General features: G+C 34.5%; 1 pseudogene; it reads right to left on the reverse strand.

Annotated features, from left to right (window-relative positions):
* Positions 1-14137: 14137 nt before the first annotated feature.
* On the reverse strand, positions 14138-20649 carry LOC127547945 (leucine-rich repeat-containing protein 14-like; annotated as a pseudogene).
* Between the last annotated feature and the right edge of the window lie 3542 nt (positions 20650-24191).

Below are 24191 nucleotides of genomic sequence, written 5' to 3' on the forward strand. Positions count from 1 at the left end.
TTTACAATCTTTTTCAATAAATTCTCAGAAAGAAGCAAAGATGTTCTTATTCCAACATTTGTTGGTTATGCTTCTGGAAATGCTAGCAATAGCCAGAACTCATGAGAAAGGAATTAAAGAATGATAAGAGGAAACAAAACTGTTCCTGTCTTCTTATGATATGATTGTTTACTTGGAAAATCCCAGGGAATCCATGAAGATGCTCACTGATACAGTGAGGAGCTTCAGCAAAATTGAAGGCCACCAAATGAATACATAAAAATCAATAACATTTTTCTATAATAATATCAAAACACCTGAAGTAATTATGGAAAATGAAATCTCATACCAAACAAAGTAGGCAATAGTGTTATGTAGATTCAATTACAATGTTATGGTCAGAAAGAACAGGATTTGGCATTGCAAAGCAGGGAGAGAGGTAGAATGACAATCAATTATGATCAAAGAAGAGATTTTAAAGTTCACAGACATGAAAATGGGGGATTTGTGGTTGATGATAGAATCAGGGTATGACCATAACATGTGATTTAATATAAACAGAGTATACTTGAGTTGAGTAGAAAAGTAGATCATATAAAATGAATATATATCTGATATTTAAAGCACTGTATAAATATATGCCCCTAGGATAGTTAGTTTTGAAATGGGATTAGCCCTAGAAAAGTCAGAGAAGATCAATTTCCTTTTTAGCCTTTCCCATCAAATCTTAGGGCAGCTAGATAGTGCAGTGATAGACTACTGTGGAGCTTTGGAAAGAGAAATCACACCTCAGAAAAAAGGAGGTCATGAAGAGTTGGGCACATCTAAAACGACTAAACAACAACAAATAAATTAAATATTAATTAATTGCCTTCAGCCCCCAAATAGCTTGTTTCTAGTTACATGCATCACCCATTCTGACAGTCCTCCACTATGTCCTTATGTAATTTAACAGACTGCTAATCCCTTTTCATAAAATTCTAAAAAGCTACAGAACTGGAAAACAACCTAGAAACTATCAGCTCCAACTCTTTTATTTCATAATTAGAAAAAAAAAGATCCAAAAAGAAAAAAGATTAACCCACAATCACTGTGAGTTAGTAACATGACCTCTCTCTTCTTTTCAATATCTCTCTTTACTTTTGTTCCTTATTCTCACCCTCTAACAAAAAAAAGGGCCTTACACATAGGAGAGGATAAGTAATCTCTATGGAGTAATTGGGTGTGGAATCAAGGTCTAACCTGCTAAAAGTAAAAGGCCTATGGACCAATAAGACAACAGTTCTGCTACTGCTGCCTATTTACACTATCTCTGCCTTACGACCCTTGAATACTAGTTTCTTGCTGCTTCACATTTGGGGCTACTCCCAACTCACCTGAAGTCTTCTCATAAAATATTCTAACAATAAAATGTAATCATCTGTTAGGGCACACACAACTCAGAGCCTCTGGGCATTACTTGAGGAACACTGAACTCAACTTGCTCTGGGGTCCATTTAATTTAAAGTTATGTCCTCTGTTCCACTAAGACACCTGTGCCCAACGCCTTATTAGGCACAGATGCTAGAGAGATTACAGCTGTCTTGATCACACTGATTAGTTGACATAAGTATTCATTAGCTGACTTTTTTTTTCAGCAATGCAAGACCTTGGATATATGGGGGCTTGCTAGTGCCAAAGTGAAGGTAAATGAGAAACAGGCATTTTTGCAATGAATGTGCTAGCTCCGTGGAGTCCTTTGGGGTGACATGAAGAGCCTCTGGACAATCTATTAGCCAGAATCCAAGGGCCTCCTGCTTGCTCCTCTGAATTAAATATATTGATCTGAAGGAAGAAAGAGTGACAAGGCTCCAATGTATAAAAACTTTCTCTGTAGAGAGGTAAGCAAGAAAATAGCAGGATTGGGGAGAATATTGCATGCTATCTGTGAAGAAGAGGGTTTCACAAGATCTTGGTGCCATCATCTTATAATACCACATTATAGTTTGTCAGTATGATTTCTCTAATCATTCTATAAGCAATGGGCCCTAATTACTCATTTTTCCTATTATACTGAGTGTTGCAGAATAAATATTCTGTAATATATGAGATATTTCATTCTGTCACTTACTTCCTTGGCATATATATTTGTCAGTATTGCACCTACTGGGACAAGGATTTTGAATTGGTTCATAATTTTCTTCCCAAAATCAAAATTGATTTCTAGAGCAAATTGTCCAATTCAGAATTGTTTATTTTCATGTTTCTCACTAAATCTCCATTACTATGTTTACCTAGAGTGAGATGGAGAGGACACTAGATGGACAGACAAATAATACTTTAGATTCATAAAGAAATTTCTTCAAAACAAACCTGGTAGGTAGTAAACATATCATTGTAATTTTACAGAGGGGAGAAGATCTAGAGAAATTGCCTCACTTATCAAATAAGAAAAGGGCAAAGTTGGAACCAAAGTTCAGGCTTTCTGAATCCATTTCTAGCCAGCAAATGCTTATTTCATGCCAATTAGATGCCAGGCATTGTGCTAAAAGTTGGGGATCCAAAGAAAGGCAAAAGACATTCCTTACTTTTCTATACTTCATAGTTTAACAATAGTGGATGTTGAGGGGAGAAACAATATTGTACAAACAAACTACATGTGCAATAAATTGGAAATAGCCAACAGAGGGAAGATACTAACATTTTTAAAGTATTTTATTTATTTCATAAAATGAATTTCAAATACATGTGAAAAAATTTTAATATACATTTTTGAAAATTTTAAATTCCAAATTCTTCCCTTACCATTCCTCCCCTACCCATTAAAAAGGGAAGCCAGATGATATCAATTATACTTGTGAAGTTATATAAAACATGTTTCCATATTAGACATGTTGCAAAAGACATGTAAAAATACTTCAATCTGCATTCAAAGTTCACTCTCTAGAGGTTAATACCACTTTTAATAAGTGTACTTTGGAATTTTGTTAGATCGTTGTAAGATCAGAATAGCTATTTTTTAGCTGATCATCCTTTTAATATTTTTGTCATTATGTACAATATTCTCTTGGTACTGCTTACCTGACTTTACATCACTTTGTATGTCTTGCCAGATTTTTTTGAAACAGTCATACTCATCATTTCTAATAGAATAATAGTATTCCATCACCATTGGAAAATTAACTGGGAAACTACTACAGTATTTTTGCCAAGAAAACCCTAAACAAGATCAAAAACACTCTGATATAATAGAAATAAATTAAAAACAACAATAAAAAATTCTATCAATTATATTCCACATCTTGTTTAGCCAGGCCAGTTGGATGGACATCCCATCAATATTTAAAACTTTGTTGACATAGAAAACTGCTGTATATGTGTGTATATATATATATATATTCTGTATGTATGTGTATATATATATATGTACATAGGATATGTATTTATCATTTATCATTTCCTCTTTGATCCAATTTATTTAAGAGTGAGCTTTAAGTATTGCCCAGACTCCCACCATTTCCCTATCCAGTGTAAAATTTCTTCCTTTTGTTTCTCTTTAATGTGAAATTATTTCCTTCATTTTTTCTTTCCCATACTCCTCTCTCAAGAGATTCCTCTTTCTCATTCATCCATTTTTTACATCACCCCCACATATTTGACTCATTCCCATGCCTTCTATGTATAATTCTTTTAACTGCCCTAACAATAATAAAGTTCTTAGACGTTACATGTATCTTCTTCCCACATAGAAATATAAACAGTTTAATGTTATTCTGTTCGTTATAATTTCTCTTTCATGTTTATCTTTTTGTGCTTCTCTTGTCCTTTTTTTTTTTTTTTTTTTTTTTTTTTTTGGAAAGTCAAATTTTCTATTCATCTCTGGTCTTTTTATCAGGAATATGTGAAAGTTCTCTGTTTCATGAAACAACCATGTTTTCCCTTGAAAGATTATACTCAATTTTGCTTTATTCTAACTTGTTCTAAACCTGGCTACTTTACCTTCTGTAATATAATATTTTGATCCTTCCACTCCTTTAATATGGTAGCTGCTAAATCTTGGATGATCCTGGCTTTGGATCTATGACAGTTGAATGATTTCTTTCCAGTGCCTTGAAATATTTTCTCTTTGATCCAGGAGTTCTGGAATTTGGCTCTAATACTCGTTGGAGCCTTCATTTTAGAGGCTCTTTCAGGTGGGATCAGTGTATTTTTTTTCCTTTGATTTCCATCTTATTCTATGTTGTAGAGACCCAGAACTCTGGAGGAGTGTACTTAAAACAAGAATTCTTATAACAAGGTGTTAACTCCGTGGAATTGATAAGACAATTGTTATCTAGTTTAGCATGGTGATTAATAGTTCTCTAGTTCAGTATGATTGATATTAATCTTACAACAAATAATGGTTCCCTAGTAATATAATGATTGGCTTATACTCAGTATGATGAATGGTTTTAATTGTAATAGAGTATTTAACAGGTCAGAGTCAAACCTAGAGGAGGACAAATGCTCACTTTTAGAGTCATGTTTAATTTCTGTAATTGTGCAGCATTCACTTTTTTTATGATTATTCTTTCCAGTTACATTATTTATGTTGGGTTTTTTTGGGCTCTGTTCATTTCGGTATGTATCATTTTCTATAAAATTTTCCATACTTCTATGAATTCATTATATATGAACCATTTTTGCAGCTAAGTAAAATTTCTTTACTTTCATGTACCACTATAAACATTTTGGTGTATATGGTATGGCTTTCTTATCATTCACTTCCATAGGATATAAGCTAGTACTGGAAGACATTGCAGTCATTTTATTTGCATAATTTAAAATTGCTTTCTAAAATGATTGTTGTAGTTCAGAGTTCCACTAACAATGCACTAGACCACATGATGAGTTCACATGTATATGCTTCCATATCTCTATGTTTATCCCATTCATTGATTTTTGCAGCATGGTGCATTTTCATTATGTTCAAGTACCACAATTTGCTTAGCCATTCAGTTGATAGGAATCTACTTTGTTTTCAAGGCACACAAAGTGCTACAATAAATATTTTGGTATATATTGATATTTTGTTATTATCAATGGCCTAGGAACACAATCTCTACTTCAAAGGGCCTGTACATATCAGTCACCTTGTGTACACAATTTCAAAATATTTTTCAAAATGATTGTAGTAATTCCATTTCAGCAACATTACACTAGTGTGCTCATCTTCCAACAGCTCTTCCAATAATGTCTACTATTTGGTCACTTTTGCCATTTTGCAAGTGGAAACTATGCTGGGGTTGAGGAGCCCTGCTGCCAGGAGCTTAGTGGGTAGGGATAGGAGATTGAATGATTATCTTAAAGATTCTTCTTTATTGTTAGTCCAACCGGTTTTTAATTTCAGGTTCTTAGTAACCTAGACCAAGGAAACTTCTAAAAATATTTTATCTCTTGTGTCTAATTTCTATTTTGGAGAGATTTTGAAATTTTCTGGTGTTTGGAGAAAATGTGTGATTTCCAAGTTCTTAATAAATACTTTTTGAAAATTCATCATGTCTTCAACATATTGTCAGAAGATAGGCAGCCCTTTTCATAGTGGCAAGAAACTAGAAACTGAGTAGATGTCCACCAGTTAGAGAATGGCTGAATAAGTTATGGTAAATGAATTTTATGGAATATTATTGTTTTATAAGAAATGATCAGGAGGATGATTTTAGAAAGGCCTGGGGAGACTTCCATGAAGTGATGCTGAGTGAAATGAGCAGAACCAGGAGATCACTGTACACAACAACATCAATATTATACTATGATCAATTCTGATGAACATGACAACAATGAGATGATTGATACCAGTTCCAATAATCTTGTGATGAAGAGAGCCATCTACACCCAGAGAGAGCACTGTAGGAACTGAATGTGTATTACAACATTCTCACTCTTTTTGTTGTTGTTCACTTGCATTTTGTTTTCTTATTCATTTACTTTCTTTTTTTTTTTTTTTTGATCTGATTTATCTTGTGCAGAAAATTGTATAAATATGTTTGTACATATTTTAATATGTTTAACATATATTGAATTGCTTACCATCTAGGGGGAAGGAAGAGAGAATCTGAAACACAAGGCTATGCAAGGGTCAATGTTGTCAAATTATCCATGCATATGTTTTGAAAATAAAAAGCTTTATAAAAAATAAAAATAAATAAGATGGGTAGCATGCTTCGTCATCAGTTCTTTGGAATTATTGTTGTTAACTGAATTGACCAGAGTTCTTAGGCCTTTTAGTGTTGTTGTTCTTTACAATGTTACTTCATAGGAAGTAGTGTTGACATGTAGTAGAAGAATAAAAAACAAGTATTGCTTTTAAAGGGAATTAAATAAAAGGACTCGTGTGTGTGTGTGTGTGTGTGTGTGTGTGTGTGTATAAACAAAAAAAGAAAAGGGAAATATATTATATTAGGGGAGAAAGGAAGAAAGGCAGCAAAAATTACAATTTCATATATTCTAGGTTTAGGAGAAAAGTGTATCAAAACAGAGGATTGTATATGCCAACTTCATCCCTGATTTTTATTTTTTCTTTAAATTCTGCTTCATAATCCATTTACTAGCAGGAAAGTTTGTTTTATTTGTAACTATTTTCTTATCTATTCTGCCCTATATCTTTGATTCTTTCTAAAGCCCTCCTTTCTTCTTGAGTTTAATACTTCCTATTCTGAAATCTGTGTCTGTGTGTTTCTGTAATTGTGTTCCTTTTTTTTTTTTTTTTTAACTCCAGGTCAGATGAAAGAGATTTATGAGATTCCTATGTTCCCTTATACCATCTTTCCTGATTATATACTTTTCATCTGATGAATTTCTATTATATGATTATGATTTTCCTTTTTCATTCCCTTCCATCTCATCAACCACTATTATCAAACATTTAGTGGCTTTAGAAATAAGCTTCTGCTATAGCCATGATAATGTTTTTTTTTTTTTTTTAACAAATTAAGCCTAAAATAATAAATTAACTAAAAAGAAGCCCTTTGAAAAAGAGTAACAAAGATAATAAATCCTTAGCTAATCTGATTTAAAAAGAGTAGGAAATCAAAATCATAAAATAGGAATTAAAAGGTAAAATCAAAGGAACTCATACCTGGGCTGGAAAAATGATTCATTATGACTTTTGTTTTGCTTTCCTAATCAAAATTCAAACTAGTATATATTCTAGATCATTATAGAGAAGGGAGAGTGGCAAGCTAGACTCAAATGCTTCCCCTTGCTCTGCAGTCTTGACTTCTTCCATTCAAAAATAGAATTTTTAAGTGACAAAAAGATAAAAAGAAATAGAGGGGAAAATGAGTACAACCGAACAATCCATTTGAAAAAGTCTGAAAACATATATGTGTAATGCCTGTGGTCTTCCCATTTCCAATATGTGCTAATTGTGTGACTTCTTTTGATTTATGGTTGATTATGATAATATTGCTACATTCACTTTTGATGTGTGTGGAGGAAGAGAATTGTTCTTTCCATTTACATTGTTTTACTCATCATGGATATGGCTTTGATTGCTTTTCTCTACCTCAGTTCATGTAGATCTCTTCAATCTTCTTTATATTTCTCACATTTATTGTTATTTATCCCACAGTACCTTCCATTCCTTAATCAATGGGCATCTAATTTGTTTCCAATGTGTTACTATCACAAAAAGTATTGTGGAAGGCTGAAACTCTGAAAAGTGTACTTGAATCAGATAGCAGAGCACTTAAAGCTAATGAACTATTTGATGTGTTATAATGGTTCTATATACATATATTTAGATCAGAGGGTGATGTGATGGCTCTCCTCACCATTGGTGTTTGCTGAATGTGTGATGGTGAGGTAATTGTAGGCAAGGATTGGAGGGCTGAGGGAGAGAGTCAGAGTTGCTCTGCCGAAGGACGAGGAGGAGAGAGATTTCAGGCTCTGGACTCCAGAGTCCAGGATTTCTCTTTGGTAAGCCGCATAGCAGCTTGCCTGCCTCCTTCACTTCTCCCCCTAAAGACCAAGGACTTTGATGGATCCTGACTCTGACTGATCCTGAGGAACTCCAGAGAGTTAGCCTGGACATTAAAGAATTAACCCTTTATATATATATATATATATATATATATATATATATATATATATATATTATATATATATATATGTTATTATTATTATTATTATTATTATTATTATATTATTATATACTTACCTTATAAGTACTTCCCTAAATATTTTGGTGTATGTCAGAACTTTCTTCTTCCCTATAATTCAATTTCTAGTTCAAAGAGTATGGATCTTTTAGTCACTTTGTTTGCAAAATTTCAAATTGATTTTCAAAATGGTTGTATTAAATCACAGCTACACTGACAATTGATTAGTCTGGAAAGAGGGAGATAGGACTGAGGTGTAGGGGTCAGTTTTGTTGTAAGCCTGTATTGTGTTCTTGGGTTTACTAGTACAATCACACTGCCAGTTTTGTGGGAGAAGAGATACTAAGTGAGATCTGGGTCCATGAGTGTCAGTTCGTAAGTTTAGGATTTTTTAATCTAGCTTTGAATTCTGAATGTCCTCAACCAAGGAGATAGCTTTATCTTCAACAAGTAATTTCTGTTTTGGAGAGGTTCAGGAGGTCATGGGAATCACAGACATTCATCTTATTCCTCGAATGATCAAGAAGTATCAATAGGATCTTTAATGTTAAAACTTTATATCCATTATAATATATAATATATAAATATATAATTATATTAACTGGGCCTATCCATGATGTTGTTCACTTGTTTTTCAGGATTGTCTGACTTCTTGTGATACCATTTTGGGTTTCTTCACAAAAATTAAATATATATATTATATATATGTAGTTTGCCATTTCTTCTCCAGCTCATTTTATAGATGAGGAAACTAAGGTAACAGGAAAAAAGATCTTCTATAAAATCCAGGATCAGAGTAGGAAAAAAACAAGAGTATAGTCCCATATCCTTCATAGTAGAGCCAGAGTGTGCAGGATACTTTGTCCAGAGTCATCTGGAGTGGAAAACTCCCTAAAGAAATTCTTCAAGGCCATTATTAACCTAAAATGAGGCCTTTGAAAGTTCTAGGGAACAATAGGCACCAGCATGAACAAGATTTAGGTCAGTGCTTCTGGGAGCCAGTCCTCAGATCACTATTCTGAGATCTGATAGAGGACCTTGAAAACTTAAAGAGCCTAGAAAAGAAGGGAAAGGAATCTAATATAGATCACTTTGGTGAGAATCAAAGGAATGAGTGACAGAAGCAACATTATGGCAAAAACATTCTAGAGATCTTCTAGGTGTGTGATAGGATGCAAATCTCTAAAGAATTGAAATGAAGATGCTCATAAACATAGAGACAGTATATGGGAATCACAAAGTACAGTTTTCAAAGATAATTAGTAATAACAGGCCTTAAAATTAAAGATTTTATTTTTCACTTAGAAGTTAATAAGCAATCCAAACATTTTTCAGTTTAGGAACATTTGGGGAGAGGGGGAGAAGAAGATAAATCCCTCTGGTGGCTTTTGAATGAATATGTTAGCATGGTGCTATTATTCTGAAGATTCATTTTAAGTTGTTATTTCAGTTACAAATAATAGTGTCCATTCATTGCCTAACTTTGTTAGCAATAAAGAAGATATTTTGCTTGATCCTCCAAGGTATTGCACATGATAAGATATTTGGCTTATAGGAGATCCTATACAACATCCTTTCATTATGTTAAAATAATTATAATCTCTTCCTAAGGGACAGATGAATTAGAACCACATTTAGATAAAGATAAATGTAGTTTTTTTAATTATATGAAGCAGGAGGTAGCTAGCTGACACAGTGTAAGAGTACTAGCCCTGAAGTCAGTAGGACCTGATTTCAAATTCTGCCTCAGGTGCTTAACATGTACTAACTGTATGGTGCTGAGCAAGTTATTTACCCCAATTTCCTTGCCAAAAGCAAAAAAGGAAAGAAAGAAATTAAATGGAGCACACAATTTTCAGGAGCAAATAGGCATGCACACCATTGCTCTCAATATACATGACAACATAAGAAGAGCTCATTTTACAAGTCAAACCTTCATGCATTTGTTTTAGGATTAAAAGCAATGTTCACATGAGATATAAAGGAGTAGGGAAATAAAAGTCAGAGACATGTAAGACTTAAGTTATCTGAAATTTCAGGAGTGGGTTCCTAATTTTATGTTCTATAGTTCACTACCTCAACTAGTTACAAATTGTATTAAGATCTGTTTTGTAAAGATTATAGGAAGAATACCCAAGACCCTCTGCAAGTGATTTTGAAGCATCCCTTCTATGAAGACCCATGTTCAAAACTGTTATCAACTGAGACCTACTCCAGAATAAAAGACCAGGTATCACATAAACAACTAAGACATCTGAAATTCAACTTGAAATTAAATGGTCATTGGGAGTGACTTATTAGGGGTCAAAGGTATTTGACCATCATATTAACTGGAATATGTGTAAATTCTTCCTTTTCCATGTGCTGCTTTCTCTGAAAAGCTAGCTTACTGAAAGGGACTGGCCCCAATGAACTAATACAACATGTTAATGGAGAAGGCATGAGAGACTTATCACCTTTTTCTGAGCCATTTACAATAATTAATCAGCACCAATAATACTCGACCCTCTCATGGGTCAAATGTTGCATTTAGCAATTCTTCCTTTCTATTGCCCCATTGCTAATTTAATTCTAGTGAATGATCATCTTTCTTAATTATATCAGTTTGGTTAAGAAATCCTGATTCATTGAATATATGTCTCCAAAGAATCAAAGTAGGGAATGCAAAATTGAAAATTGATACCCTATTTTATTTTGTATTATTTTCAAAGACTTTACAGGGGATGTAAGGCAGTCTAGTACTAAAATGTTTTCCTGCCATGAGACTTTTCAGAGGATGTTAAAAAGTAAGGAGGTATTAAGGAGGTATTACTTCAAAAGTCTTCTGCTCCCCTCTAGACATACACATTATTTCCATTTCAATCTAGATGAGAAGAAATTACAATTTACCAGGCCTCCACTCCTAGCTGTTTACTCTGTATTACTTCTTCCATTCACATTTCAATTTTATGAAATAATTGTTTCTTTTCACCTTTTCCTACCCAATTTTGGTTTTTAGAGTCACTTCATAATACATAATTCAGCCCCAATCTTACTTCCAAACTATCTTAGTAATAATGACAGTTTTGAGAATACTGATATTTTCATATAAGTAAACAATTTGATTTTAATGAGTCCCTTATAACTAGTCTTTACTGTTTTCCTTCTATATCTTCTGGATCTTCTATATCAAATTATCCATTGAGTTCTGGTCTTTTTGTCACAAATACATGAAAATATTTCATTTCATCAAATATCCTTTTTTCATTCAGAATTATACTTAAATTTGTTGAGTAAATTAATTTTTGTCACAACCTCAGTTCTTTTGCTCTTTGAAATATAATGTTCCAAGATTAGAAGGGAAGCAACAAACTGGGAAAACATCTTCACAGTTAAAGGTTCTGATAAAGGCCTCATTTCCAAAATATATAGAGAATTGACTCTAATTTATAAGAAATCAAGCCATTCTCCAATTGATAAATGGTCAAAGGATATGAACAATTTTCAGAGGATGAAATTGAAACCATTACCACTCACATGAAAGAGTGTTCCAAATCATTATTGATCAGAGAAATGCAAATTAAGACAACTCTGAGATACCACTACACACCTGTCAGATTGGCTAAGATGACAGGAAAAAATAATGATGAATGTTGGAGGGGATGCGGGAAAACTGGGACACTAATGCATTGTTGGTGGAGTTGTGAACGAATCCAACCATTCTGGAGAGCAATCTGGAATTATGCCCAAAAAGTTATCAAATTGTGCATACCCTTTGATCCAGCAGTGTTTCTACTGGGCTTATACCCCAAAGAAATACTAAAGAAGGGAAAGGGACCTGTATGTGCCAAAATGTTGGTAGCAGCCCTGTTTGTAGTGGCTAGAACTGGAAAATGAATGGATGCCCATCAATTGGATAATGGTTGGGTAAATTGTGGTATATGAATGTTACAGAATATTATTGTTCTGTAAGAAATGACCATCAGGATGAATACAGAGAGGCTTGGAGAGACTTACATGAACTGATGCTAAGTGAAATGAGCAGAACCAGGAGATCATTATACATTTCGACAACAATATTGTATGAGGATGTATTCTGATGGAAGTGGATCTCTTTGACAAAGAGACCTAACTGAGTTTCAATTGATAAATGATGGACAGAAGCAGCTACACCCAAAGAAAGAACACTGGGAAACGAATGTGAACTATCTGCATTTTTGTTTTTCTTCCCGGGTTATTTTTACCTTCTGAATCCAATTCTCCCTGTGCAACAAGAGAACTATTCAGTTCGCAAACATATATTATATCTAGGATATACTGCAACATATCTAACATATATAAAACTGCTTGCCATCTAGGGGAGGGGGTGGAGGGAGGAAGGGGAAAAATCAGAACAGAAATGAGTGCAAGGGATCATGTTGTAAAAAAATTACCCTGGCATGGATTCTGTCAATATAAAGTAATTATTAAATAAAATAAAATAAAATATTAAAAAAATAAATTAAAAAAAAGAAAGAAATATAATGTTCCAAGAGTTACCCACAGAGTTTTAGTGAAGAAGCTGCTGGGTTTTGTAAAATCCTGACTATATTTCTGGAGAATTTAAATTATTGTTTTTTTAATGTTACTTGCAGGATTTTCTCCTTAACCTAGGAGTTTTGAAACTTGACTATGATAATCCTATAAGTTTTCCTCCTTAGATGTTTTTCAAGTGATGAACAATAGATTTTTCCAAATTTCATTTTATCTTCTTGTTCTAAACCCTCAGTGCATTTTTCCTTAATAATTTCTTGTAATATTACATCTAGATTTTTAAAATAATTCTCACATAATCCAACAATTTTTATACATTGTTTTCTTAATCTATTTTCCAGAGTAGTTATTTTCCATTGGGATTTTTCAGATTTCTTTTCTATTTTTTCTAGTTTTATTATTTCACTTACATCATTCAATTCATCTTGTTTAATTCTAGTTTTCAAAGAATTATTTTCTATCATAAGATTTTAGATGTCTTTTTGGTTAACTTGGTTCTCATATTTTTCATGGATCGCTTTAATTCCTTTTTAAAATTTTTGCTCATTTTTCCTCAAACTCTTTCATTTGACTTTTGAATTCTTTTTTTTTCTTTTTCAACTTAGGATCATTTGACATTAATCTTTGGGGTTAGAAGTAGCTAGGTTTTTTTAACCTGTTTTCCTCTAAACATGAACGCAGATCTTCTTTTAGACGATAGAGCTATCTATGGTCAGTTCTTTTACCTACTCATTTTTAATGTTTATTTTGTTTCATTTTATTTTTAGTAGCTTATTATTTTAAATAGGGTTTAATTTCTAATTATAAGTAATGCTGTCTTAAGGTTCAATCTCAGACATTTCTATCCTCTCCTAAGCCCATAGTTAGTACCCCCAGTCATACTGGCTTGAAAATATTCTTGTTGCCTGTGGTACTGCATTCATTGCATATGTGCTCACTGTTCCTTGCCCACAGCCACAGCCTGGGATCATGTCTGGTGAATACCACAAGGCATGGCATCTGGAAACATCAGGGGTCCTTCAATCTTTCCCCAGTCAGCTGTCTACTGAATGTGTATGAGGTAAAAGTTCATGAGGTAAAATTTCTCCAAGTCTAACCTGCTTCCATGAAACTGCCCCATTTAACTGACAGGGGAGGAAGTGGGGAGGAAGGGGGAAGAAAGGAAGGGAAAGGGAGGAGAGAAAGGGGCAAATCAGAGAGGAAGGGGGAAGGAAGAACAGACATAAACAACAACAATCAGAATTTAAATATGTCTGACTGGTCACTGTATAAATCCTATCTTTTTTTAAGCTGTTCTATCAGTGCATCCTACCCTATTGAGATATCTTGGATCTTTGCAATACCCATTAATTGATTTCAGGTCCGAATGTGTGGGGAGGGCAAGGGAATGGAATATGTATGTGTGAATAGGTGTATACATACTATCTCTATTAAAAAATATCTGTAGTTATTTTATTTGTATTGCCCCCCAAATTTGAAATATGTCTATAAAAGAATAACAATAAATTATGATATTAAACAATAGCTTGCACTAAATATTTATTTGAAATACATAAAAACAGAGAAAGACATGAAAGATTTTTACATAAAGATGAATGAGAATGAAGACTGGCTATAATTGTCTTCAATTTGATATTAAAATAGTAATTAAACATTTGTTTCTGGTTGTAAATTCCTATTGTTCTGCTTTGTAAAATGCTATGGGTTTTAGATGAGATCACTTTCTTATTTTGCATATTGAATTATCCTTCCTGGTTAAAATGTATTTAAAAGTTTCCTTTAAAAATGAGAAATTGAATCATCATCATTATCATTGTGAAACTCTGAAATTCTTCTCATCTATGGTAGTCAACCCATTACCGTAGATTGAAATAGTCACCCCATCAAAGCTAAGATTTGTAGTAAACTCAATGGCAGAGTCTCCTCTTGTGATTTGTATCTGCTGATTATCTCTCAGGACAGAGAGAAATTTGTCAGTCTCAAGATAATTCTCCAGTAACCAAGGAAGAGGTCCATGCCGGGACAGTTCTTGCAACAATCCAAGAAGACTGAAATAGCTATTAGCTTCAGATTGGGCAGTTTGCGCTTGCATGCCTCCAGGAAAAGGAACATACTTTTGCCAGATAGTGGATTGTCACTCAGACCAAGATGGGAGAGCCTGGTTCAGGAATACAGATAGGGCAAAGTTTCATAAAAGTCAACGTCCTTGATCCCACACATTGTTACATTTAGCCACTTCACTGATTTTGAGATTGACTTTAGAAGCTCCAGGAAAGAGTCTAGTTCTTTTGTTAAGTTGTTGCCTGTAAGATCCAACTTTATGAGATGGGAGCTATGATGACTTTGGGCCAGATAGGTTAAGTCTTTATTTATTAAAGAACAGGAAGAAAGTTGAAGGCTCTCCAGGGAGCATTGCAGATCTCTGAAAATAAAATAAAAAATAAAGACATGTTGTTTACACACCAAAACTCAGACATTATCTTTAATCTCCACTCCTATCTCATGCTCATGAAATACCAGACAAATATGTTGGACATATTTGCCCTATAGGTAGGTAATTTACGTTTTAATCAAGGGAAGGGTACAGAATAGGAAGAAAATGAGCTAATATTAATGATTTTAAAAAAGGTTCAAAAAGTTATTCTATGATCAAGACGGTGATCTTTCATTTATGGTAACCAAAGAAGGTTTAGATGTAAGAAAACTGACTCTAAGAAAGTTTTTTGAAAATATTAAGAAGAAATGGAAGCATTCAGCTGGAAGTTTGGGAAGACCTGAGAGAAATTAGCCTGGGGAGCTATATGGGACCTGTCATTCTAGAAATACCAGAATCAGAAGGAAAATAAATCAATCCAGTATTTGCATCTCACCTGGAAATAAATAAAAGATTCTAATACAAGTTATTGAAATCCAGTTAATCTGATGTTGAAAAAAGCTAATGTCCCAGGACTTTGATCTATAAAATATTGTCAACTAAGACTATGGTGGCAGTTCATATAAATTTATCAAAATGTCAGGGTAATAGCTGTAGGCAACTGAAGGAAGAGTCTTCCAGAAAAATCAAATTGAGCCATGTGCTCAGAAATCTATCAAGATGGAACAAAGAGGTTCCATGTAAATGAAACCCACACTGATGTATCTAAGTGCCAGAAAAATGTGAAGTTTAATGAACAAATGGGCATGGATAAAGTCAGAACTGGATATTCTAGGTACTCTTAAAGTATTGTAAAAGGCTGAACTAATGTGCCCTTGAGGGCAGATATTCTGGGTACAAAAGAAAAAGTCTCAACAATATGGAGGATAGCTGAGGAACATGACATCACTTGAATCTTAATTTCACCTGAATTAAGTCAAAGGTATGAACACATATAAAAACGAGTTAGGGGGAGGGGGAGATAAACTACATGAGGAAATAGGAACTCTATTACAGACTAGTTATAATCAAATTGGAGATTGGTTTGTCACAAAAGGATAAAAAGAGAAGAAAAAGAATAAAGACCCAATCTTAAAAATCTGAATAAGTGAAAGAAAGAGAAGAGGAGTAAAAGGAGATTACCTGTAAGTGATACTTCACATCTAGCAGATTGGCAAAGATGACCAAACAGATGAATGATGATTGTTTGAAAAAGAAAAAAATAACCATGTACTCTTACTGGAGCTATGGGAATTGTCTCCTAGATTCACTTACCTAAGCAGTTAGGTAACCTGATCTGAAAGACAAATACAATTTAAAGCAATCTCCTGGAGGTGACTTAATTGGCTCAACTCTGTAGCAAGAACTTCAATATTGGTTTTTAGCATAGAGTGTGTTCTCCTTTGCATATCTTCATTAAAATGAGGTAATTTCAGGCTTTCCAAGTTTTGAAAGATTGTAATCTATGTCATAAGGCACTTGATATCCATGAAGGTTAAAACACTTAGCCTTAGGTCCACTCTGTGGAGTACCAGAGGATCCAAAAGAGCCAGGATTTCTAGAACATTATAAACAAATCTGAGAACAGTATAGAAATCTCGACAGGTCAGGTGCAGAGGGCTATAGGTGTTAGCCCGGAGAGCTTCCTTCAGAAACTGCTTAGAGGAATAGAAGATTTGGAGATCTACTAGAAGTTCCACACGAGCTTCTTTTGGGAAAATTGTGGCTGAGCATCCTTCTGCCATCTGGTCTCTTGACTGGTTTTCTGGGTCATGAGTCTTCTGATCTAAGTGGTTATACATTTTGGCTTTGGTAATTGAGCTGCTCCACAGCTTTATAAGTGTATAATTCCAAAAATATCTCTACCAAGTAATCCTGTCATGTCTAGCTGCTGTAACTTCCTGTATCAAGGACAACAAATAAATAAATAAATATTATCACCTGGCCCATGAAGCCTTGTTGAGTTCTGCTCTCCTCATGATAGGAAGGACAATTAATTACATGCAAAAAACCTTCCTCCTTTTGAGTTCCATTTATTAAGAAGTTACAAAGCAGAAGAACCAGCTGGGCTGCAGATAGAAATGTCATAGTGGTTGATTGAGAAAAAGCCTTTTTATATAATCCCATAAATCATTTGCTCCATGACCTCCTTTGGACAGAACAGATTTTTCCCAACCATAGACTTCTCCACTTCCACAATGGAGATAGATGGCCCAGAATCTGACATCAATCAAAAAACAATCACAGCGATGAAAGGCTCTATTTGATCCTCCTGGAGAGGCATTTGTGACATCATCCAAGAGCAGGATTCAAAGTCAAGAAGACCTGGATAGAAGTCCTTTCTCTCACATGTACTGAATGGGAATTATGAAATCTTCCTGTGTTCTACCTAACTCCCTAAGATTGTTGGTGGCAGAGAAATCGCCAGCAAGCATGGGGGTAATTCATCCAGTAACTCTCTAAATCAGGTGTATTATAAATGAGGCCCCAGGACAAGTCATTCATGCCTTTCTATATGTAAACTTTTCAATCTCACCCCCACTCCAACACACACACACACACACACACACACACACACACAGCCCTGATCTTGCTTAATTTCATGTCTGCTTCCAGACATTCAAGAACCCTGCCTTTGCTGCCTTGGGATATCATCAGGACTACAATTCCCACTCTTTTCTCTTTTTTTTTTTTTTGGACATCCTATGGCTTAAGTAGACTTCTAAAAGTGTCCCAGTGCAGAGTCGCACTGCTTGACATGAAATTAGGAAATTAATGACTGACCTTGAAACTTCTAACTACTTCTCTTTTTCAGTGAACCTCTAACTACTAATACTCTCTGAATTCATTCTCCCCATGGTTTGCCTATATCCACAGCTTCTTACTTAATGATATCAAATCCCTATTGTCAAACAACAACCTTCTCCCTAAACCTAGATATCTTATCCCCTCTTTTTCAAGCACCACACCCACAACTATCTTCACAAATATACCACTTCTTATATATACGCATACTTCTTCATTGGATCATCTAAATTTACAGAACTTCTTAAATTTTTTCTGCTCATGACATCTTTTCACACAAGAAATTTTTACATGATTCCAAGTATATAGGTATAAAAAATAGGTATACAAATCAAACATTTACTGATAATCATAATTTTGCAACCCACAGATTCAGTTACATGATACCATATAAAGATGAAATCTATAGTTTAAGAACCTATGTTCTAGAACACCTTTTCCATAAGTAACACACTGTCTTTCCTTTTACAAGATTTCCTCCTTCAAATTTCTGCCATTCATGGATATGTGGCTCCCTCCAAATTTTCTGCATTCTTAGTCATTGTATTCTCTGCTATTTCCTCTTTCTCTTATAACTCTTGACTCGGTAGTCTTAGTGGGAGAAATCATGAGACTCCTTGATTTCCACTGATATTTTTCCTTCTTTTATACCTTTAAAAACTACTCCTTCTTTGAGATTCATTCTATTCAAATTGATAATTCAGGCTGGATCTTGGATGTATCTCCTGATCATTTTCCTTTTCACTCCAAAAAGAAACTTCATACTAGGGGACATGGTGATGTTCTCAGACTATTAGACCCCCATTACTTACTCTGTCATTCTGCCTCAGCTATACTTAAAGAGAATCAATACCCATAAGTTTGGTAATTGCTTCAAATCAGGGTTTTATTTATGTTTGTCTTGATTATCTAATCTTTAGATAATGATCAAGAAAATACAAACTGAACTTAAAAGCCTATCATATGTACTGGGGGTAGGAGAATTTTCTCCTGGAGAGCTAGTTGTTAAACATTGACTAAAACACTTGGTTCTTTTGATCTGGAGTTAGTATTTATATATATCCTTTGTCTTTACCCTGAAGGAAAAAAAATTACCTTGCATGTACCTGAAGATATATATTGCCTCTCTTGCAAATTTGTAGCTGTCCAAAGATTATTTCTCTTTGGTTTTGTGGAGTTTTTTTTATCCCCAGTACCTAATGAAGTACCTGATAGAATTAGGGACAAGGAAGGGGATATAATATATGAAATTCAATATGTATTCAATATGAGAAACACTCTCTACCAATGCATCTCACCATCTTCTCTGCAAATTCTAGTGACAGAATTGCCTAGAATACTGAGAGCTTCAATGACTTGCCCAATCAAGTATCAGAAGTGGGCCTTGAACCCAGTTCTTCCTGGCCCTGAGACCAATCTGTATCTGCTATGTCAGTCTTAAGTCCTTATCACCAATTGGCTAGAAGCCACCTCTAAATGGTTTTCCTGTGGTCCTTCAGCTACATAATCTCAGTGTCATTCTTGCCTTTTCTCTTTGCTCTTATGCTCCATAGCCAGTTTTCCAGTTTTCTTTATTCTTTCAGTACATCATTTTTAGCTCTTTATCTCTTGTTACATTAGTCCCTTGGCTAGGTTAAGTTAATAGAACTATTTGACTAGCTTCTGTGTTTCTCTCCCTACTTCCAGAGTTAGCCCATTTCTATCTAGTTCCATATTGTCTCCAAATCTAAATTCCTAGAAGATAAGTCTGATATTGTTTCCCTATTCAATCTTCAGGTGCTCCCATTTCTTTTAGATTGAGATAAAAAATGCTCAGTCTATTAGGTCTTCTACAATCCAACTTCCTTTTCTCTTTCTAGTCCTTTTTTTATATTTATCTCATAGACATATACTGTATACTCTATCAGTTAAAACTTGGCCCATTCACAACTGTTTCCCCCTTCTCCCTTTTTGAACTGAGCCTTTTTAGGGTTGGTCCCCATATTGAAAATACACTCCCTTTTCAACATAACTAGCTTCTTACATAGTTAAAAAAGAAGATTCCATTTCCTATCACTCAAATGATGTGGTAAATTTTTAGCTTTATTTCTCCAAAGCTTAATCAATTGTCTTTGTGTTAAATGTGTCCAACTTAGAAGGAAAAACATTAAAGTTTCCTGTTAATCTCTTGTGATTTAGTGTTCTTAAAATCCACTTAATTTTATCTTAGTGAATTTGGGTGATCAAAGTTCTACTCACTATTTCTTACTTGTGGTCTTTTCCCATTTCCCTGTAGCTGTTAATGTTCTCCCTATCTTGAGATTGCTTTGTATTAAGTAATCTCTATACATTCTTTACCTCATATCCTTGCATAAGATAGGGGCTTAGCAAATGTCAAGTGAAATAAAAACAACAGAGTCTGTTGCCTAGAATGGGGTAAAACCTTCCCAGGTACTCTACAGACAAACTTTTTTATGGGAGCTTCTCTGAAGCATCCGTGATTTCTTTCTTGATAGAGCTGATCACTCCCAACATGATGGCATCAATTCCATTTTTGCTTAATTCATTATATGATAAAGTTTGCTGACATTGTGGACAGTTTTTAGAAGTCTGAGGGTAGCACCAACATGTCTGCAACAGCATCTGAAATTTAAGTTGTAAGAAAGGCCACATCTTCACCAGCTCACACAGTAGATTTGTCTTATTGTCTTTGAAAGCCACATTGAATAGGATATTATGCACGATCTGTGACTGAGATTCCAAGATTTTACATGTGGCCTCCTCATCCTGGACGAGTTGTTGAGCATATAAGAAAGTCAGGGAATAGATATCTTGGGCCATGGGACCTGGGACCCAAACACAGAATTGTCAGTACCTGCTAAGGGGAAAGGTCATAAAAGTAAGAATTAGTCACAGAGGCTTAACAACTCTAGCTTGCTTTCTAAGTTCAACTCATCCCAATCCTTGCAACCACAGCATTTGTTTTTCAAATGTAGTCATCAATATTAAGATGACAAATCATTTTTTGAGAGAGTGCCATATGTAGTTAAGTCCTAAGTTAGTGCTTGATTCTGTCCTTCCCCCTTTATTCTTGCTCTTGATGCTGATCTATAATTGACCTAATCTAGTTATTTCCCCCTCTGGAAGATACATTTCCAGTCTCTTCCATCTCTCCAGCTTCCAGCCTATTTTCTCCAAGTCAGCCAGTACTTTTCTTCTCAGAGGGGAGACACTACTGGTTAAGCCCTTCATAGGCATGCCCTAGTGCTGACCCATATTGTATAGAACCCTCAACTTTCACCATTCTCAACTTCCAACATACTTGATTTTTTCATCTGAGCAATTTATGTTTGCTGATGCTGGATAAACCTACAAAGTCAATCAAAAATATAAGTACTGCCCTCAAGGAGCGCCTACTCTGACAAAGGGAGAGGATGCTCCTTAATAGTTTTAATATGCAAGTACATTCAGTTGTAAAACCAAAGTACTCTACAGAGCAGAGAGTAAAGGATATTAGGAGAGAATAAAGATATTCTGAAGTAGTTAAAGTCTTGTTTGGGCATTGGAGGACAAGTAGGAGTTTGGTGGCAAATGTAAGCTCAGGAAAAAAGGGAATTGTGATGATAGTCTCAGAGGTTCTATGAAGAGCATGATCTAAAAGAGTGGCAAAAGGACGAGTGAAGTAACATACAAAAGCTGAACAAACAAAAGCTATTAAATTAGCTATGAAAAAGAAAAGCCAGTATCTAAGATGACCCCAACATAATAAAAATGGGAACCCATCACCATAAAGAAATAGTGAAGTCTGAATGAGAAAAATAATGATCTGTTTTTAACATAATTGACTTAAGGAATTACTGGGAAATCAAAGGATTCAAGAATGGAAATGTGGCACTGGAATTTAAGAATACAGCTGGTTCTAGAAGTTTCTACGTATAATTCACTTGTTCAGAAAGCAAAACAACATGAGCTTGCCAAAGGAAATAAAAGAGAAAAAACAAGAGAGCCACAGATGGACTTCTGCAACAGTCATTTCAAAAGGTAAACAGTGACTGAGGAATGGGAAGAATTATTAGAGAAAGAAAAGAGTATCATCTTGAACTTAAGAACAGTCAATCAGTAAGCATTTACTAAGCACTTATTCATTGTCAGGTACTGTGCTAAGCACTGAGACTATGAGGAAAGCCAAAAGACATTGCTTGCTATGGAAGGTTCCAATCTATTTGGGAAACAATATTAAGAAACTATGCGGCGCCTGGGTCTGGAATCAGACACTGCTTTAATACTTGGAGCTGTTCGTATAGTATTGCATCTCATTGGGAGGGCCCAGATCGACAGACAGAACGGCCATGCGGACAGCGATAGCGGCAAAACTATGTCTGGGGCTCCTGCTCCTGGCACTGCTGTTACCCGTACCGATTTATTCTCAAAATGCAACCACAGCACCAAATATAACCAACACTTCAATGAGCACTACCATTCTGACAACAACTAAACAGACACCAAACAAGACTACTTCTACTTCTTCTACTACTACTACTACTATTGCTACTACTAGTACTACTGCTGCTACTACAGGAAGGGGAAATTCCCTGCAGTCAACTGCCAGCCTCTTCATCATATCTCTCTGTTCTACATCTCTACTGCTAAGAAACTCAGTCAAGCCAACAGCAATGCTTCCCTAACCCATCTTCCTGAACCATCTGAGATGACTACATCTACTAGTCAGCGTGGCAAAGAAGGAAACAAAATCTACAGTCAATGTCTTGGCCCCACCCACTCTAATTTCACACCTTTAAATTTATTGACATATTGGTTCCAGGGAAAGTCTCAAGCTAATTTCCTATCTGTTGAATACATACTTTGAGAAGGATCTATCTGTATGATTTCATGGGACTAACTGATGTTGGACTTTTTAGTTCAGTGTTTAAACCAGTTGGAACTTCGAAGAGTGAGACTGAAAAGAGATGTCATCCACTTAATTCAAGATTTAAAATTCAATAAATATGAACAACTAGAACTCTCTCTACTTTGGGAACAAAAGGGTAGATTGTTGTCTTGATCCAGAAAAGGGAAAAGGGTAAAGGGTGTGGAAAAGAGACTTGGTTTTCACTTTGGTTCATTAGCCATAAAATGATTAGATGGTATAAACAACTTCCATGTTTCTATTTATATGAATGATGGAAGAGGCATCATCAAGCTTTGGTAGTAAATTCTCCATGTGTTTCAGCAGTACTAATTTAATGCCTATATACTCTAGATAAGTTTTAAAACATTGAACTATCACTATTCTCATAAAAAATAAATTATTTACTCTGGGGCTTTGGATTTGACATAGCAGTTAAATTGCTATATCACAAATGACATGTGCCAGAGCAATGATGGATTGGAACCTTTCCACAATGAAAACAAAATGAGTAAAATTGGCTTTCATAATATTCTGTAGAAAACTAGACATTCCCATTACTTCCTCATCTAACAAAATGTTAGATTTCATTAGTTATCTTGCTTTCCTTAATTCCAAAGACTTTTGAAATACACGACCTCTTGAATAACTTTCAAATGTTTTATTTCTACATATGTCAAATAGCTAACAGTTTTGAAAATGATCTGTTGTGAAGGTTGATTATTTTAAAATCTCTAAGAGGCAAGCGTGTAAAAGCCAAACAACAAGAAAAATTGAGTATTTGGAATGTAAGGACTAGGAGCTTAATTGCATCATTATAAGTTCACAAGATCTTTTATACTATTTCTGTAAATACTTTTTTTAAAAAAGAAATTTTGTGAATCAAAGTAGCTTACAACTGAGACTTGTCATTCAATATTTTTAGATATAGAATATGATATTAAGCCTAAAGTTGGCGTCATTCAGGGAAGCAAATATTTCTCCTTTCCTGCTTTAAAAAAAAAACACACACACACACATAAAACTACTGTAATGTTGAAAACTTCTAAAGAAATCCTTTTTTTTTTTTTTTTTTTGGTTCACATGGTCACACACTGTTGCTTAGATTTGAGGTGTCCAAAATGACTGTATTATCCTAACTTCATAAAAAGCAAAGAAAGTTTGCTGTCCTTAATAGTCAACCCAGAAACCTCCTCATTCAAAAAGTGTCACAAGCTACTGTGTGTGTGAATGAACACTCCTTTATGCTCTATTTTGTATGCTGTACTATGTTTGGGGTTCTTGTATAATGTATTTGTGTCCTTATGCTTTGATTCATAGTAACTACTCTAATGTTATGGAATTGATTTGCATTGAACACAAACTGTAAATAAAAAGAAATAAACCCGAATTGAAAACTTAAAAAAAAAAAAAAAAAAACTATGCATGGACCAATTATATAGAGGGCAAGTTTGAAATAATACAGTGCAAGCATTAT

The sequence above is a fragment of the Antechinus flavipes genome, chromosome 1 (genome assembly GCF_016432865.1).
Source record: "Antechinus flavipes isolate AdamAnt ecotype Samford, QLD, Australia chromosome 1, AdamAnt_v2, whole genome shotgun sequence".
Classification (NCBI taxonomy): domain Eukaryota; kingdom Metazoa; phylum Chordata; class Mammalia; order Dasyuromorphia; family Dasyuridae; genus Antechinus; species Antechinus flavipes.